This window comes from Festucalex cinctus, chromosome 11, assembly GCF_051991245.1.
Source record: "Festucalex cinctus isolate MCC-2025b chromosome 11, RoL_Fcin_1.0, whole genome shotgun sequence".
NCBI lineage: Eukaryota > Metazoa > Chordata > Actinopteri > Syngnathiformes > Syngnathidae > Festucalex > Festucalex cinctus.
In genome coordinates, this window is record NC_135421.1 from 21,622,915 (window position 1) to 21,641,309 (window position 18,395).

The following is an 18,395-nucleotide window of genomic DNA, read 5'->3' on the forward strand; positions in this document are numbered from 1 at the left end:
GGTAATACAATGATTAATGCGATAATTCTTTGTGATTAATTAATTAGTTAACGCTTTAACTTTGACAGCACTAACATACATATATATATATATATATATATATATATATATATATATATATATATATATATATATATATATATATGTATATATATATGTATGTTGTGGAGCGCTGAAAAAAATGGATGGTGGTCCGTATACGGCCCCCGGGCCATAGTGTGGACCCCATTGCGCTACACCATTACTGACTTTGTTTGTTTTAATCATAACTAATGACACAAAAGTTTTACAATACGAGTCATTCATATTTGATTTTCCAGTGTGGCTTTCATGTAAATTACCGCCTGCCAAGTAGGACAACTTTTGTGTCACGCTCAAATGCGCATGGAGGAGTTCTCGAGTGTTTGAGGTAGTTAGTCGAGTAGTGGGAGCTGTCATCAGAATTGTCAAAAAATGCAACACAATTGATGTCTGTTTGGTGGTGGTGGCTGGTGAAAATAAACCCCGACCAAAAAAAGCATCCAGCGTCTTCTCTGTGTTGATGCCAAGCAAATCAACGTTATCAGTTCAGCGGTAATGAGGCAATCTGGTTCAGTAATGCTGAGTGAACTGCAGAGTGGGACTCATTTCTCAGTCTTCTCAAAAAAACAAACACGCACTCATCAAGGACAGTCGGAGCGGTTGCGCTTTCTTTTGACTGTAAAAGTAAGCCCGTTACATCATTTTAAAAAATGAGAATATTTATCTCCTTGTCTCTCAAGCAGACTATTTCCAGGATAATGAATGTATATGTTGTTTTTAAATGAACACTGGCAAACAGTTGGAAAATGTTGTTGGATTGGTATCACAAGCAATTAAGCCACTTTTTTTTTTTTTTCCAACAGACTTTCAGGGTGGTATCCAAAAGGATTCAAATTTCATATATCTTTAGAACTGATAATTATTCTCCCTTTTAATGATATAACCTGATCAAGAATCAATTATGTTCTGTTCTTTCTCACCTTAGAAAAACAGCAAAACCTCATCATGATTCAGTGCATATTATATTAACATTGCAGAACAATTTTACAATGGGAGCAAATGTAATGAACCATATTCACATTCCTTGACTAATATTAACTTCAGAATAGAAGCCACAAAGCTGAAAACATTACTGTGTTTACATATTCCTGCTGCTGGAGGAGCCTGGCCTCTAATATGTAGCTGTTTACATTGATTAAATACACTATAGACAACCTTTTTTACTAAAGAACTTAAGGCAAATAAAGTGGTCAGGAAGAGTGGGAATGACATATTATTTGGTAATATTGGTGGAAAACAGCCTGTGTGATCTGTCTCAGGTTCTTTTGTCGCCTCTGCCAAAGGTGATAATGCTGCATTCGAGGATGGTCGGAAGTCGGAAATATCCGAGTTCAAACCAGGAAGTGCGTCCGGGAACGCCCCCTTGAACCCGGAAATTCCACTTGCGAAGTCGGAAGAAAAAAAGGACTCCAACTTCACTGGTGGACTACAATGTGACGTCACTCTGAATGCCAAAGCACAATTTACTCGAGTATAAAACTAGATAGCTTTTTTCATTCATAAATATTCGCCATAACTTCATATAACGCAACGTACATGACAGTATTGCCGCTATATCCCTGCATGAAATTATACGATAAACTACTTAACTGTATGGAATGCTTATGAAACAAGATTAACAGAATAAATGAAGCAAAATTACAAAAAGGTAAGTTTCCTGGAGGTGAAATTGAGTTTTGAGGACCAAAATAAAAAACGATTTATCACTATCCGCCATTTTGGTTGTTTACTTTCACCTCGAACGCTTTGAGGTCGGAACTGGGAAGTTTCAACTCGGATATTTGCGATTTCCGACCATCCTCGAATGCAGCATAAGAATGGACCACTGTCTTTCACTTCCTGTGTTATGCTAACATGCTAATTCTGCTAATATGCTAAATTGCCTTTCTGTGAGGTCATTTTGTACCCTTCAGTGCCTGCTTACTTCCATTTTTAGGCCACTTGCCTTGACACACTATAAGGTGAGTGACATGGAGTGTTTGATCATGGTGTCTAGCAGTTTGACGTGTCACATTGAAAATAAGAAACATTTTGGAGAGCTCTATTTTTTATAGAAAGTACCATCATGACAACATTTGGTAAATACAGTCATCTTTCACTTCCTAGGTTATGCTAATATGCTCGTTCTTGCGAATATGCAAATTAGCCTTTTTGTCAGGTCGTTTTGTGATAATTATTCATGTTGTGTTATTTCCTTTCAGTGCTTGCTTGCGTTTTGGGCCACTTGACTTGACACATCACAAGGTGAGTCAGTGACACTAAATGTTTGTTGGTGTCTAGCAGTTTGATATGGTCACATTGAAAATAAGAAACAATTTGGAGAGGGTCATTTCTTTTTGGAGAAGGTATCTGGATGATAACATTGGACAAACACGGTCAACTTTTGCTGCCATCCCATCACGATATACAACTTCATATTGTTATGTTAGCTAGGCTATACTGACACTACACTACCAGGTAAACTTAAGATGCGAATGTGAAATACTGGTTAATCACAAAGAACTACACAATTAATTGAGTTTTCACACAATAAAATGTTAAAATGTATCATGTTGAGAGTAATAATAAGTAAATGTGTTGTGTACTGAAAGGTTTGGATCTCAAATGCAGACACAAATAAGATTTTCTCCATTTATTCACATCGAGAGGCAGAAAATCAGAGACGCTATACACTGGACAGTTGGACAATAATCCGGAAAACCACACACAATTCCCCGCCTGCACCCACAGACAGTGAATCGTAAAGGACTAAAGAATGACATCACATAGGTCCCGACATCACATCACATCACGAACATCACGTTTTGTAAACAGACACTTGTTACATCAGTACCTAAACAGACGCATAACAGGCACCTAACAGGTCATGAACTCTGGCGCATGCGACCCAGGTCATGAAAAAAATGTTGAAGGTATTATTAAAACTGTGATCAATATATTAATTAATCCAAGTAAATCACTATTCCCGAACATACAATATGTCTGTGAGTCAAAGCAGCTCTGTCAAGCCTAGGTTTGTTTTGTGAAATGTTACTGTTCAGACTTTGGCAAAGCAAGAAAGTAGATGGATCTTTGACATTCTTCTTCTTTGGTGAAGGACTGAAGCGTTGCCATGAGTGAGCACTGTGTTGAATTGTGCTTTTCCTTTCTTGGTATATTCACATCATCTCATAAGTATTTTGTAAAGAAATTCTCGAGTGTGGGTCGAGCAGTGGTTCCACTGATGCAACGCCGTTGACTACATTAGCTTTAGCCCCCCTGCCCAGCATGCCGAAAGCGGTACAGAAAACGGACAAATGGATCCCGGGACTGTATAATGTAATGCGTCTGGTTTTCTACGATAGCAATGGAACAGACGACTGGCACAAAATCTAAAATGTCAACAGGCAACTCATTAGAGAATAAATTCCACTGTAACAATATCATGAATCCATGTTTGTAACAATGTACAGATGCTCAGCCGCACCCTTATTATATATTTTTATCTTATCATTTGCTATTTTAGAAAGCCAGGCATTCAGAGAGTGTGAAATTCAAAGGTCGTGCTAAAGATCAGACGCCCGGGGGTGGGCCGGGCCCCCCAGCTGATATTGGCAGCATCTCTAAGTGATGTCCCTATATCCTTCATACATTATTCATGCATTGACTGGGGGGGTTGACTCTCGCCAACCACTTCCAGAAGATCCCTGTCTGGTGTCTGGGTTAGATTTGTGTGAGCTTCACAAAATACATAATTATTCATCACTTACAATTCTTTAGCAGTTTACAAAATAGGCCTCTGTATTCTTATTGTGGAGAAAATGTAAATTGCAAAGTAAAAAAAAAAACACACATTGCATCTGTAACAAACAGACCATATCTGGCAGTCATCTGTAATAATTGCATTCATTTATGCTTCATATTTAAGGCTGTTCCTCAGGGGGTGATTTTGTTTACTAATCTTTTTTAACAGACAGACAATTAGGAGAAAACTGACTTTTGCTACTAAGAGAAACTTAATTTTCTACTGACAACCTACACATACAACCCTGTTGCCCTTAGCCTAACTTATTTCAGTTTTTTTTTTGTTTTGTTTTTTAATCAAACACAAAAAAGAATGAAGGAAAACAGTCATATATATGCAGACAGATGACATAAAACAAAACATTAACATCAAGTGACCAGATGGTGCAAATTGAAATGTTCAAGCTGCTAAAAGGAGCTGCAGTCAGTTTTGGCATTCATTGATCACTTCAAGAATAATGAACCTTCAAATTCCCAAATATGACATTTTATTTCTGTTTAAGCTTGTGTACTAATTTTATGCCATTATGGGAGCCCACTCTGGTATTTTATTTTTTATTTTTTTGCACTCCACACAGTCCATTCCTTTCACGATACAGCCTCTTGATTTCCTTAGTCGCTCGTTTCATAACCACAGTAGTTGCTTTGTCAGGGATTTGTTTCTTGAATGTAAAGCACATTGGTCTGCTAAAACTGCTGATTATGTTATCTTGCTGTTGAGGGGGGTTAATAATATCATCCTTAATGAAAAGCCAGATTTCATTTTTTTGTAATGATAGTTGCAGAGTACTGGTTAAATAGTGTTATAATTAAAATGCGTATTTTGCCAGTGGATCCTCCTGCACAAACAGTATTAAATGCCAGGTGCAACTGGCGAGTGCCAGAAAATTATGTATGGTACTTAATTTTTCACAGTTTCAATGACTTCTTCTCTTTGGAGAGTGATGCAATTTCTCTAATTTCTTTTATAATAATCTTACAGTGAAATAAAAATAACTACCATACTATGTTGTACCAAATATCATTTGGGGTCAAGGAAGTATGTACCTAACCTAACCTAACCTAGCCTAGTCTAACTTAACTTTGTCTAATATAATAATTAGGGTTGGGCGAGTACCGATACCCGGTATCGGTATCGGGCCGATACCAGCCTTTTTTCAAGTACTCGAGTACTCGTGACGCAGACGAGTTCAAGCGACCGATGGCAGAGGGGGAAGACGTTAAGTGAGTTCTCCTTGCCTGTAACTGGCGCTATAGCTTGCAGCAGTTTTTCACCAAAACTTCACCGGTTTGGAAATACTTCAAAATTGTGAATCTTAAACTACAAGAGAATTTTTGTGTTTTATTTTGAGGGTTAAGACTATTGAAGAGTGACTGTGCTGTTTTCTTTTGTTGTTGTTGTCAAAATTAAAGGAAATATATTCGTTTAAAAATATCTTTTAGTGATTTTTTTTATTTGTCAAAATGTACTACTGGTATCGGCAGTTGGTATCGGTATCGGTGAGTACTGATGGTCTGAGTATCGGTATCGGTCTGAAAAAAAGTGGTATCGAACATCCCTAATAATAACTTAACCTAACCTAACCTAACTTAACCTAACCCGTTGTTACAATTTGATTAGTGTGTCCAAAAAAAAAAAAAAAAAAAAAAAAAAAAAAACTTTCTCAAACCAAATATCCACATTTAGCTTAAATCGATTGGCTTCCATGGCATTTTTTTTCCCAGCGTCATTTCAAAACAACAGGTTAATCCATGCCTATGCGCAACGAAATTGTCGATGAGCCAATTTTTAGTCTGCCATTTAAGAATGATCTAGGCTACTGCACTCTTGGGAACATTAAGTGCCACCGAATTTGTTCAGTAGCCTTGCCGAGATTTGTGCCTTGCCACAAAACTGTCTGTGAACTCTTACAGTCATTTTGTTGTGACTCATGGCTTAGTTTTTGCTTTGATATGCTTTGTCAGCTACGAGGCCTTGCACAGACAGGTGTGTGAATTAAATCAGTAATTTAAATGTGTGCAGTCTACAGAAAAAAAAAAAAAAAAAACTACTGTCGATTATTTCTACATCCTTTCACTTGCATATGCTTTGCATGACATTTCAAGATGGAAATCAAAATTTTAAAAAGTGTGTTCAGTGGCAGTAAATGTGCTGTTTAAACAAATTACATGCCTGAAACTACGAGTTAAACATTGACAATTTATGCAAAATGTATACAGACCTCTTGCAGATGTTTCACATTTATTTTGCATCCATTCTAAAGCAGTCAAATTTCTCACTCGAGCCAAACTCAGAAGCTAATTTTAATGGTTGAAATTTGTTAAAGAAATAAACCTTGAAGACAAGTCTAAACACACCTGCTGATCATTCTTCCAATATTTTTACTCTTTAAGTTTAACGTAAAATGACATGAACATTACATTATTTCCATTGAATACAAGAAGAAACAGCATGAAGCAAAATTTAATACAGTCTAAACCAAATCAACAAAAACACATATCATGACATACTGTATACGTAGAGTCTATAAAACAAGGCTACCAGATTTAAAAAATGAAAAACTGAGGCAATAGAGTTTTGCTGTAAATCAAATACAGTATCCAATAAATTCTCACCAGGAACTATTAAGTGGAAAGTGAAACTAAATAGGAAATAATTTAACAGTTAAATTCCTTTTTAAATGGGTTATCGTATGAATCGCTATGATGATTTGGTAATTGACATACATCCTGTAAAGTTCAATTCACACTGACTGCGGAAAGGACGCGTTGCGTTTTCCGTACGGCTTCCGCAAGGACTGCAATTCACACCGCATGCGTTGCGTGTCCGGAAATCTGCTCCTGACAGACCACAAGATCACGTGGGGTTCACGCTGAAGAGTTGAGGTCACGCAATAACAACCGTGTATATAAAGTCTTATTTGTAAACTTTGTAAGCTTTTTGGACATTATTTCCGGGACTTCTACCATGGGTAAGTACGTCTTGTGTTTAAATAGTGTCATTATGTCATGTTTAATTTATTCTGAGCTCATTTTTTGTCTTAAATGTCCAACTCGTGTCATGCTATGTAGCTAGCTAGCTTCCCTCCCCCCCAAAAAAAACGAGTTCGGAAACAGTTTTGTTTTGAAATATACCGGATTTACCTTGATGCGAGACGCCCGATTTCCTGTCCGGCTCGTGTAATTTCTTCAGCTTCACGAAATTCCGCATGCAGCGTTCGGAAGAAATAGAACGCTTGCGGAAACCTTCCGCATCGCTACGTTGTGAATTGACACGTAGACTTGAATGCGTTCTATCCTTGCGGCAATCCGTACGGCCGCCTTACCGAGAACGCACCGCGTCGGATCTACAGCCAGTGTGAAATGGGCTTAAGGTCCAAACAATTGACTTGCTGACTGGAAAAATCACTGGAAAAACATCAGGACGGGCCTTGCATAAATGTGGAACAAAAGAATGTGGCTGGCGAAGTCCACCGGGACTGTCTCAGTTAAATCCGGGATGTCTGGTCACCTGACTATAAAACTCAGAGTAGATCACAGACATTATGCAGTCTCTCTTCCGGTGCTAATTGAAATGAACATTTAATGAAACAGTGTCTTACTCAACTGTATATCCCTGCTACATTTCCTGAGCAAATACTTTTAAAACATTGTAAGTGGACATTGTTCCAATGTGAAAGTGGCGATCTCTCTTTACTGGGGCAGCTGCCGAGGGTTACTGTGCATCAGATTGCTTTCTAATCGGTTTCTTCCTTCATCTCTCCGTGGGACCAGCACTTATCTGTGCTGTTGATGGATTGAAATGGCTGTAGACTGGGAGAGAATGGAGCCGCCCTTGCTGCACCGAAGGTTGGGAACAAAAGGTCTGCTTTTGTCTTTGTCCCCTTCTATCTTTGCCCAACTCTTAAATGTCTTGCAATAGCTTGAAGCTGTTGCCTCCCATTTCCTAATTTATTCCCTTTAGCAGCTGCACAGACCATTATTTGATCCAGATTCAGCTGTTTTCTTTCCTCATGATTGTACAAAAAAACGTGAGCAAAGTAAGTGCTTAAGCTCTTTATTGTCCCAATCAGTAGCCGCAGCTAATGCTTGCAGGTGCTCTGAGGAAATCACAGATAAGCTTATTGCTCCCACATCACTGGAAGAACAAATAAAGGAAAACAGATAGAGGGGGAGCCGTAGCCTGACTGATGATTGAGAGCTCTTGTCACAAATGTATAACGCTACACTTTCTCGGTCAGCAACTATTTCTCCATTTTCCAATTCCAGTGGCCCAACACTACTGTGGAAGTCCAAAACTCGGAAGCTATTATCTACCCAAATGGTCCTCCAGTGTGATGGTTAGGCAGGCATAATGTGATCATCACTCATAGTATCTGAGGCCTTGCGATGTTTAATCGTAAATATCTTTGGCATTGATGGACTGTTTTGCAGAAACCTATGCAGGCACAAATGGATGCTGCGTAGGGGCTGTCACTTTTCATTACACTCTGTTAGATCAACAGTTCAGTCAAGTCATTTCCAGATTCTGCTACTCAGCCTTCACAATCTACCAGGAATGGGATATAATCCTCACTTAAGAATGATTCTTTCAGGAGCGGCATGGCTCAGTGGTAGAGTGGTCATCTCACAACCCTGATCTTGTGGGTTCGATCTCAGGCTATTGTGACCACGTTGAAGTATCCTTGAGCAAAATACTGAATTCACAGTTGCTCAAATAAATACAAAATGACATGAATACCTTATTGTCAACGCTTGAAATTAAAGACAATTTTTGACAAGACAATAAGTCTTGTCTACTAGTCTGTAATATTCATCATCAAGCATTATAAATCTTTGACATCAAGTTTTTTTGGGGGGGGAAATGTGACAGCTGTTTTTTTTCTCATCACTGAGTTTGCTTTTTGTTCTGCATGTCCTTGTGAAGTCATGTCCCTGAAGTATGTAAAATTGCCTGCGTTTCCTTCACTTTCAGACATTATTTTTTTGTGAAATCAAATTGAAACCTTTCATGGAATGGTGTGAAATGTCAAAAGTTCAACAGCTTCTCCGAATCCACATTAGCACTCTGTCATAGCTTGTAACTTCATGAGGTTGATGAGCCATTAACACATTGTTTTGAAATTAAATGATTTTTTTTTTTAGCTTCCATTGGTAATAATGCATGCCAATTTTATGCTTGCCAGTTTCCTTTGTTACGAATAGGTGGGCAGGTTGAGTACTACCCCAGTAGGAGAAGACTCATGATTGTGTAGCTTTGGTGACCTCTGCCAAACACCATCTGTCTCCTGTCAATGAGATGCAAAGTACACTTTTTAACGTCAGCTGGCCCAACCAGGCGCAGAGGAGGAGAAGATGGGGTCACAGTTTACATTGTTCTTCCTTCCCCAGTTCTTGCCTTGGCCAGTCTTATTACTGCATACAGTACATAGAGCATGTATACATCTTAAGCTGTAGTAGCACTTCTTTAATATGAAACAAAGTCCTTCTTAAAAATAAGACTAAAAGGCCTAAAAAGAGGCCCACTGACCCCTGCCAAGAGGCATCAAAAGCCCCCCAAGATATATAAATGTGGCATTTGAAGACCTTACTGGCTGTAAGGACATCAGCATGACACCTCACCCATCAAGCAGCACCTCATTGTACACCTTGAACCTGTTCTTCACCCGCTGTGGAACCCACACCTATCTTGCCCTTCCGGACCGGACACCAGACACAAACTACACTGTGGAAGGTCAATGCGACGAAATCAGTGGGTCCAGACGGGGTGACCACAAGGGTACTTAAGGCATCAACAGACCAGTTAGCAGAGGTTTTTACTAATATCTTTAACCTCTGGCTACTGAAGTCTGTAGACCCAACCTTCTTTAAGTCAATTACTAATGTCCTAGTACCCTAGATCAGTGGTTCTCAACCGCGCTCCTCGCGTACCCCTATCCAGCCTGTTTTCCACGTCACTCTCAGCGAACACAGGTGTATCAAAAGATCAACTAATCGACAAGCTCTGCATGAAGCCTAATAACAATTCTCAGGTTATTTGGTGAGGGAGACGTGTAAAACAGGCTGGATAGGGTTACTTGAGGACCGGGGTTGAGAATCACTGCCGTAGATGAATACATTGAGTTGGCTGAATATCTATCATGCGGTTGCTCTTAACTCATTCACTGCCATTGACGGAAAAAGACGTCAAATGATGCATTTTTTTGCTGGTCTGGCAATAAAAGTTTGGACACCCCTGCTGTACATTATATCAACAATTTATAATTGCTTCATTGATTTTTACCATGTTTAACTCATTCACTGCCATTGACGGAAAAAGACGTCAAATGATGCATTTTTTTTTTTTCTGGTCTGGCAATGAATGTGTTAAAACCCGTAATCACTAAATGTCAGGACTCAAGAGAGACTCATTCTTTCTCTCACTCTTCTTTATGACCACGATCCCTTTCAGTTTGCATTAGACAAACTGGTCAACAGAAGACACCAAGAGTATATGGAGATGCTGTGTGTGGTTTCCAGCTCTGCATCATCTAACACAGTTGCACCCTATAAAATGGTTACAAAGTTGGACTTCCTGAGCAACATATCCCAGAATGTGAGGATGGGAAACATCGCCTCTTCCAGTTTCATTCCAAATACGAACACCTCAGGGATCCGTCCTTCGCCCCCTCCTCTACTCCCTCTTTACACATGACTGCTCTCCCTTTCACCCGTTGACATAGTCAAAGCACGAAGTGTCATCCTACAGGGAGGAGGTGTTGAAATTAACAACCTGGATCTGAACACAACAAAGATGAAGGAGATGATGATGGGCTTCAGGAAAACCAAGAGCACTGAGCACACCACCCTCTACATTTATGGAGAGGAGGGTGCAGCGCGCGGAAAGATTCAAGTTCCTCAGAGTCAACATCTTCACAGCCTTCAACTTGTCATTATGCGAGGAAAGTCTGTGAAAGACTTTTACTCAGGAAACTACGCCAAGCCCAGCTCCTCCAACACCTGCTGATCAACTTCTACAGCACCACCATGGAGAGCCTCCCGAACTACTGTTGCACAAGTTGCTTCAGTAGCTGTACTGTGAGAGACAGCAGGGACACGTAGCGGGTGGTGAAAGCAGCAGAGTGGGCGACTAGATTTGACACTACCCATCCTTAGAGGCACCTACACCTGCAGACTTTCGTGGAAGGACAGCAGAAACATTGAGACTTTTTCAATTATTGCCGCACATTGTACAGTACATATTGATAAGGAGTTTAGGTCATTTAAAAATAATAAAGTTCCTATTGGTTCCTTTTGTTCATAAATTCTTTTCTCACATTGAATACTTGATGTATTATTTGTGAGTCCAGTCCAAGACTAGTTTATAGCCCAGGAAGTCTCACCTCAATTGTGTGAAGAATCACCCCGGTATCTCATGTCGCCTTTTAACAGCATGTGGCTGTATTAATGCTGCCTCAGCACATTAACTATATTTACTACCATCCGTTTCCTCAGGAAATTGCCTCTGCAGACTGAAGAAGCAGTAGGAGGGCATTTCATGAATTTAAGTCCCACCAATACCGAATGCCACATTTGTTTTCCAGCCATGCGTTGCCTTGACTTAACTGCTGCGCTTTCCCTTGTTCGCCTCCTCATGCTAATGGTGAATTACACACGGCGGGAAGTGTCACACGCAAGGTGAAATGATCTGTCAGGACGGCTTGAGAAAGAGACCGAGTACCATGTAGCATGACAGGTGCCAAAGGAAATGTACATGTTTATGTGTCATAAGAAGTAAAAATATCAATCTGCTGTATTTTATTTATCCTTCTCATAATTATAAAGCTGGTTGGAAATCTAAAAATCCATACCATTCGTTTCAGTCAGGTCTCTGAGTGAGTTAGATGTCAATCTTGACATTAATCCCCGTGTGAGTTTTTACAGAAGTGCATGTTCTGTCACGTTATTGCACTTTGTGACATCAGATTATTTTCTCCTTCATCTGTCACTCTCTGCCTCCATAGAGATGCGATTGGTGGACCGGCCTCGGCATGGTCAGTGCCAGCAAAGGTGAGATTGACAGCCCAGTGAATGTGAAGCTCCAGAGAACATACTGCAGGTCAAACAAACAGCCCACGGGCTAAATCAGCATCATCGTGCATTTTAGTGTAGCCTGTGAAAGCTTAGAAAGTGGTATGATTCTTTTAAAATTCATTCTGTGCTACTTTGGCTTGACAGTGACTATGAATCATGAGCACCCACAAAGCATTTCAAGTTTTTGACTATGATAGCATCGAGCCAAGAAGATTTTTTTTTTTCCGCCTTAAAATGTCCAAGGAAAATTGAATTGACATCCTTACAACTTGACAGGAAATCTTGCAATCGTACATCAACGCTCATTGGAATGAGACAGTATTGGAGTTAAAGCGATTCCGTCTATATTGGCATTAAACATGGAGCAAATTAGCCCAACTACCAAGCCAAGAAGCAGAGCATTCCGGAATTAAGTGTAAGACACCTCATTAGAATATTCTATTAAGCTATTTCTTTCGCCACAGAGTTGTATAGTTCAGTCATTTACTGACGGAATCATAATTCTGTACCTTATAGCTGTGAAGTTCAGCCGTGAAAAAAAAATAAATAAATCCTTCAATTCATTTGATTAAACTAAACTACAATTAGGCAATAATTTATGCTTCACTCTGATGGTTAAAAGTAGGGGTGTGAATTGCCTAGTACCTGACGATTCAATCCGTATCACGATTCATAGGTCACGATTCGATTCAATACCGATTAATCCCGATATGAATTTACAAGTCAATTGTTGCAATTTTTTTTTTTACTCAAATTTAGAAAATACCATTCAGTAAACTTGTATACTGTAAGATTTGTATGAAAATGTATTATTTATTGATCTGAAACTTCAGTTTTATAACTGTGAGCCACTGTATTTAACAAACAGGTTGTAACATTTTTCATGTTTGAACAGCACTGAAATAGAATATTAAGGCTTAATGTTCCATTAATATAACATTCTTCCATGCTTAAGGTGTGAAAGTTAGACATTTTGTTGAATATTTTTCCATCAAAAATGGATGTTAAAAAAATCGATTCGGCTGCCTATTGAATCGATTCGAGAATTGTGTGTCGTAGTATCGCGATATATTGCACAATCGATTTTTTTAACACCCCTAGTTAAAAGCAAACCTGCCTTTTAGGTTTTCAAACAATTGCTGCTATAATCAATATTGATCAAACACACATGCAATTATGTAATAAGATATGAAGAGAGCGATTGGACCCATAATTCAAACGTGGCCCTCCATGAAAATGAATTTTGACACCACTCCTGGAGAGCAACACGACTTAAAACGTGTGATTATAAGGATTTAAAAATGCACCATATGGTCACCAAGAAACTCTCCGGGGAGATGACATTCTTTAGGTAGATTACATTATTTTATGTTTTCAAAACGAGTACGAAGTAGGCTCATACACTGGATAGAAAGTCTTTCTGTTTGTTGATGGTTTGGGAAGCCGATGTGATATTTTGAGCCTCTTACAGGACAGCCCATCATCCTCTGACATTAGCAAAAAGGAAAGCCTGTGAATTCATCTTGACTTTGAAGTAATATGCATATGTCCTCGTTTTGCATTCTCAGTGGGGTTTAAATATTGATGCAGACTTGACAGGGACCCGTACAGAGTAAAGATTAGATAGCCAAACACTTTCAATAAAACTTGTGCTCTTATGCATCGCTTCAACTAAGCTTCCTGCCTTATTCAATGACTACTATTAGTGCCAATTAGATTCAAGCTCCCGATGCATATTAACATATTATTGACTTCAGAAATATAATATAATATGGTCGCTGTATGCAGTTGAACCTCCTCTCTGGGATTGAGGTTGCTGAAGTGGTTTTAAAAAGCCACTCGATGGTTGAGCCTTGATGGTGGATTCGATATTTCCAGACTTCCAAAAGCCACCGGATGTTGGGGAGTTTTCTTGGTTGTCTAACACCTCTGCATGTTCATGTGGACATCAGGGATCGTGCTTCTGGGTCGTGGTTTCCCGTTTTAAGAAGAGGAACCAGAGGATGTGTTCCAATTACAGGGGGATCACCTTGTCAACTTTCCTGGTAAGCTGAAGGGTCCTGGAGAGGAGGGTCCGTTTGGAAATCAAATCTCAGATTCAAGAGGAGCTGTGTGGTGTTTGGATTAGCTTTATAGCCCCAGAATGGTTCTGACGGGTGCATTTAAGTTTGCCCAACCAGTTTACATGGACTTGGAGATGGCCTTTGACCATGTGCCTCAGGAAGTCCTGTGGGGGTTGCTCCAAGAGTATGGAATACTTCTGATACGGGCCGTTCAGTCCAGGGGTCAGAGTTTACATTGTCAACAATTAAGTTAAGAGGGCTGGACTCAATATGTATGTGCCAGCCGACGTGTTTCAGTTTGGTGGCCCCAGTATTACATCTCTGCCTTTTGAATTTGATGTTTTTCTGTTGGCTTCATCAAACCGTGATCTTCAGTTCTTGCTGGAGCGGTTTGTTGCTGAGTGCTAAAGAGGCTGGAATGAGAATCATCAGCTGCTTTCCCACCAACAAGCCAACAAACTTTGAGTTCTGAGCCGGGAGTTCTTGGTTGTAAAAGTTCAGCAGGGAATTTAGAATTGTGTTTCCACAGCGTCTTTGAGTTCGGGTTAATTAATTCAAATGAGTTTGATTGAGTCCAGCCGATGTAAACACAACGCCCCCAAATTTGACCAATCACATTTGGGTCATTGCAGCCCGCTCCCTCAAAGTTCCTGCCTGGCTCAGCAAGACCCTGCTGCTGAGATAGTACTTGGACGGCCCCTGGGGAATTTAATTACCCTGGAAATTGTTGTTGGTGTAAAAACGTGAGAACTGAATTTTACCAAAGTAAACGGAAAAGTTCTCCAAAAGTTCCAGTGGTGGAAAAACGCCTATCATCTCCAAATTTGAGGTCATGGTTCTCCGTCAGAAAAAGGTAGAATGCCCTCTGTGGGGCTGGGATAAAATCTTTCTCCAAGTGGAGGGTTCAAGTATCCTGACGACCATGGCGTCAGATTTGGTGCTGATTTTCATCCAAACCGCTTCACACTTGGATGTGGACTGCTCTAGCAACAGTTTAAGATTGTCTCCTGATGAAGCCAACAGAACCACATCATCTGCTAAATACTCAACAAACCGGCCACCCTCAACACCTCGGCTCTTCATAGAACTTTTACTGTATGCTTTGCTGAAAGGCTTCCCGAAGTAAGATAAATAAAGCTATTATCTGTTTTCACTTGTGGCAAGATTGATGTCATTTTGATGTGATTGCAACTGCAATGATTATGAAAGACCTTTCCGAATCATGCCGGCAAAATGTAAAACAGGTTATTTCCAATGATGGATTGAATTCATTAGCGCGGCAGTATGATTGCGAACTGATTTTAATGTATGGGAAAATGAGGAGTGAGATAGAGTGAGACCTTGTGTTCCCGAGAAGGTTTTGAGTGTTTTATAGTACTTGTCTAAACACAACTGGCGTGTGTCCTGAAAGCCATCAGTCACACGGCTTTGCTGGCCAACAACTGATTAAAAGACTCTTAACCTGGTCGTGAGGTGAAGGGGTTTTGACATTAAAGAAGTGCTTATTTAAATGTAAAACGGAACAGCATTTCTGGGTGAGGGTGTCCTCCTCTTCGTGCTCTCAGCTGTAATGGATAACACTTCCAAGCCTGCAATTACTCACTGTCTATCTGCAGCCACGTTTTCATCACACCCCATGGAATGAGTCCTTTGGAACAAAGGGGAGAGAATTGAAATGTAGGGCATTTATGTTGATGGTATGATGACCCTCTTCAAGAGCTAAACCCCTTAACTACATTCTCCTTGAGTATTTAGGGGTGTCATGTTACAGATATGCAAGTTACAGTATGTCTGATGTGCTTGGCATTTGATTCCTGTGTACCTTATTGTATACAAAAATAAGGGAACTCAAATGTAAAGCAACTTGGATCAATTGGAGAGTTTTGAAGCCACAGAGAGTAGTGATAGACCGATACGTTTTTTTCAGGACCGATGCCGATACCGATTATTCGTCGTTAAGGAGGCCGATAACCGATATTTCAAGCCGATATCATTTGCAGTAATAGAGCAAATAATTGTGTAAATAAAATAAAATAAACCTTTTTAATTTTAAAACATATAAACAATAGACAGTTTTGTTTAATTAAAAAAATTAACAGAAATTGTAGAAAATGTAGGGAACTTCCAGGGTCATCAGCATGTGTTAAGCATGTGTTAATTCAAAACTAAGCAAGCAAATAAATAAATAACTAAATAGTTTTCTACGGTAAATAAAGTTTTCCAAAATTTCAACATAATTTCTAAATGTATTTTTTTTTAATTATTTAATGACATAACTTGATTCCAGCTTTATTGCCCTTCAAATTCGTAAAATGGCCGATGCCGATATTTGTCAACAAGTCAAATATCGGCACCGATAATCGGCCCGGCCGATAATCGGTCTATCCCTAACAGAGAGTATGATGTGTGGCACATCAATGGCTGAAAGTAGACTACTTTAGCATTGGCTTGATACGTAGCGAAAAGTGCAGTCAGTGCTGGTGTCCAAGGTCACACAATTTGAGGAATTCATTGTCAGTGGGTGTACAATTTGAGTTTTACCGGTCATGTCAATGTCAGATGTCAGTTGAATGTCGTCTATTTTGAAAGTAGATGATAAGCTACCTGCAGCCGAGGTGTAATTTCGAAAGCATTCATTTGGTTAGCTGAAAATAATGGCTTCTAATGGTGGGTGGCTCAATATGTTGTAAGAATGTAACTGCTGCCATTTAAAGTGATGCCAGTGAAGGCTTATGTTGTCTGACACTGACGGATGAGGTTAATTACTTCAAAAGCAAACAAGCAACCTGGTGAAAACCTTGATTAGGGTTCAGAAAGGACAGTTTCGAGATAAACGCAATAAAACGCATAATTGGAAACCAGTCGGAGTGCGAGTGAATCCTTGAATGTTAAAGACCATCCAGAGGCGGAGCTGCTCTGAGCCCCCCTCGACACCAGGTGAATTTATTCGATTGTTGCCATCGTTACATTTGGACTCGGGCTGTAGCATTTCAGTTTGTCACTCATCATTGAGATATAGTGCGAGTTGTCTCCTTGTTACTTATCGCTCGATGGGAAAAGGCCTCAAGAATGGATGCCTGGAATTGTTATTGCAGTGTGACTCAAAGTACGTAGTAGGTAGGAGACAAAAATGCTCCGGTTTATAGATGGGAAAACATGCTGCCTAAAGAAACTCTTCTTCATTGACTAAGTACCATCTGTCAATTAAATCAATGTAGAAATTGTAAGATAGCTCTACACCGAGTCATTTACAGTTATCCCGTCAATGGAAGATTTATTTGAAAGCATGGAGAAAAATATCCAATTATTCCTGCTTATATTTCTCTTAAAAATAAAAGAAGAATGTCTTGGCAGGGGGATGTCAGAAGAGAAAGACAAGAACTCTAGAGGGATATCACAAGCTCAGCCAATTATGCCACAATAGGAAAGTTGGAAATGTATCAAACCAAAGTAGTCTATCAAAAATACAATTATCGAGGACATGAGACAGTTGACACGTGAGCTTTTTATCCAAGGTTTTTGAACAGCATAATTTGAACATGGAGGTGACAATGGTGACTGACAACCTACTAATCAATGAACCGGTGTTGTTAAATGTGAGCTGGGTACGATTAGTTCCAGCTTTGTCTATTAAAGTGAGGCGAACCACTGTCTGTATAACTCTACCAGCTTTTGTCTATTAAGTGTGTCCATGAAAAGAAGTGACTTTAGTTATGTTTTTGAAGTAGAGATGAGAGAGAGAGGAAAAAAAAAAAACTTTTTCAAGAACCGGTTCAGAGTAGGAATCGTTTGTTCGCTTGTTTGATGAATCGACTTAACAGTTCCTCTTATGGCATAAATGATTGATGCCACACGTAAGAAGTGTATTTTGGTTCTGAACTATATTTGCTGAATTATATTTGGATATAAAATTTTGTCCAGGTCACACATCAATATATCGAAACATCTTTTGTCATCATATACTGTACAAGCAGTGATATATCATTTGTATTATTTCATTCACTCACCCAATGAGAATGGATGAGAATCAATATAATGTCCATTTTCAAGCCGATTAAAGAACAGAACTTAAATGACAATGACATCAGAAGTGACTTCCAGCAAGATTGATTAATCTTGTTTCATGATTAATCAATTGATGTCATTATTTTAATTCATCTCCCTCCCTCAACATCAACGCTAAGAAATGCCTACGGGACGCCAATTCTTAAGGAGCAAATAACATTTGGCACCCGCCAATCTCCATAAACAACATTTCAAAGCGAGCGCAAAACTGCATTCAAACATGAGAAAATATTCACTGACAGCGGCCTGTCGTACTTTGTGGTCCTGAATTTGGATAACTTATTGAGAAAGCACTTGACAGCTCAGTTGAATTTCCACTGCTTGTTTTCG

General features: G+C 39.4%; 1 protein-coding gene across 1 annotated transcript in view; it reads left to right on the plus strand.

The window, feature by feature from the left end:
- The first annotated feature begins 1,958 nt into the window (after positions 1–1,958).
- Positions 1,959–18,395, plus strand: part of thsd7ba (thrombospondin, type I, domain containing 7Ba) — a 213,015-nt gene continuing 196,578 nt past the window's right edge. Inside the window, exons 1-2 of the mRNA XM_077536062.1 lie at positions 1,959–2,042; positions 2,283–2,325. The gene's annotated coding sequence lies outside the window, so the exon portion shown is untranslated. The remainder of the gene's footprint in view (positions 2,043–2,282; positions 2,326–18,395) is intronic.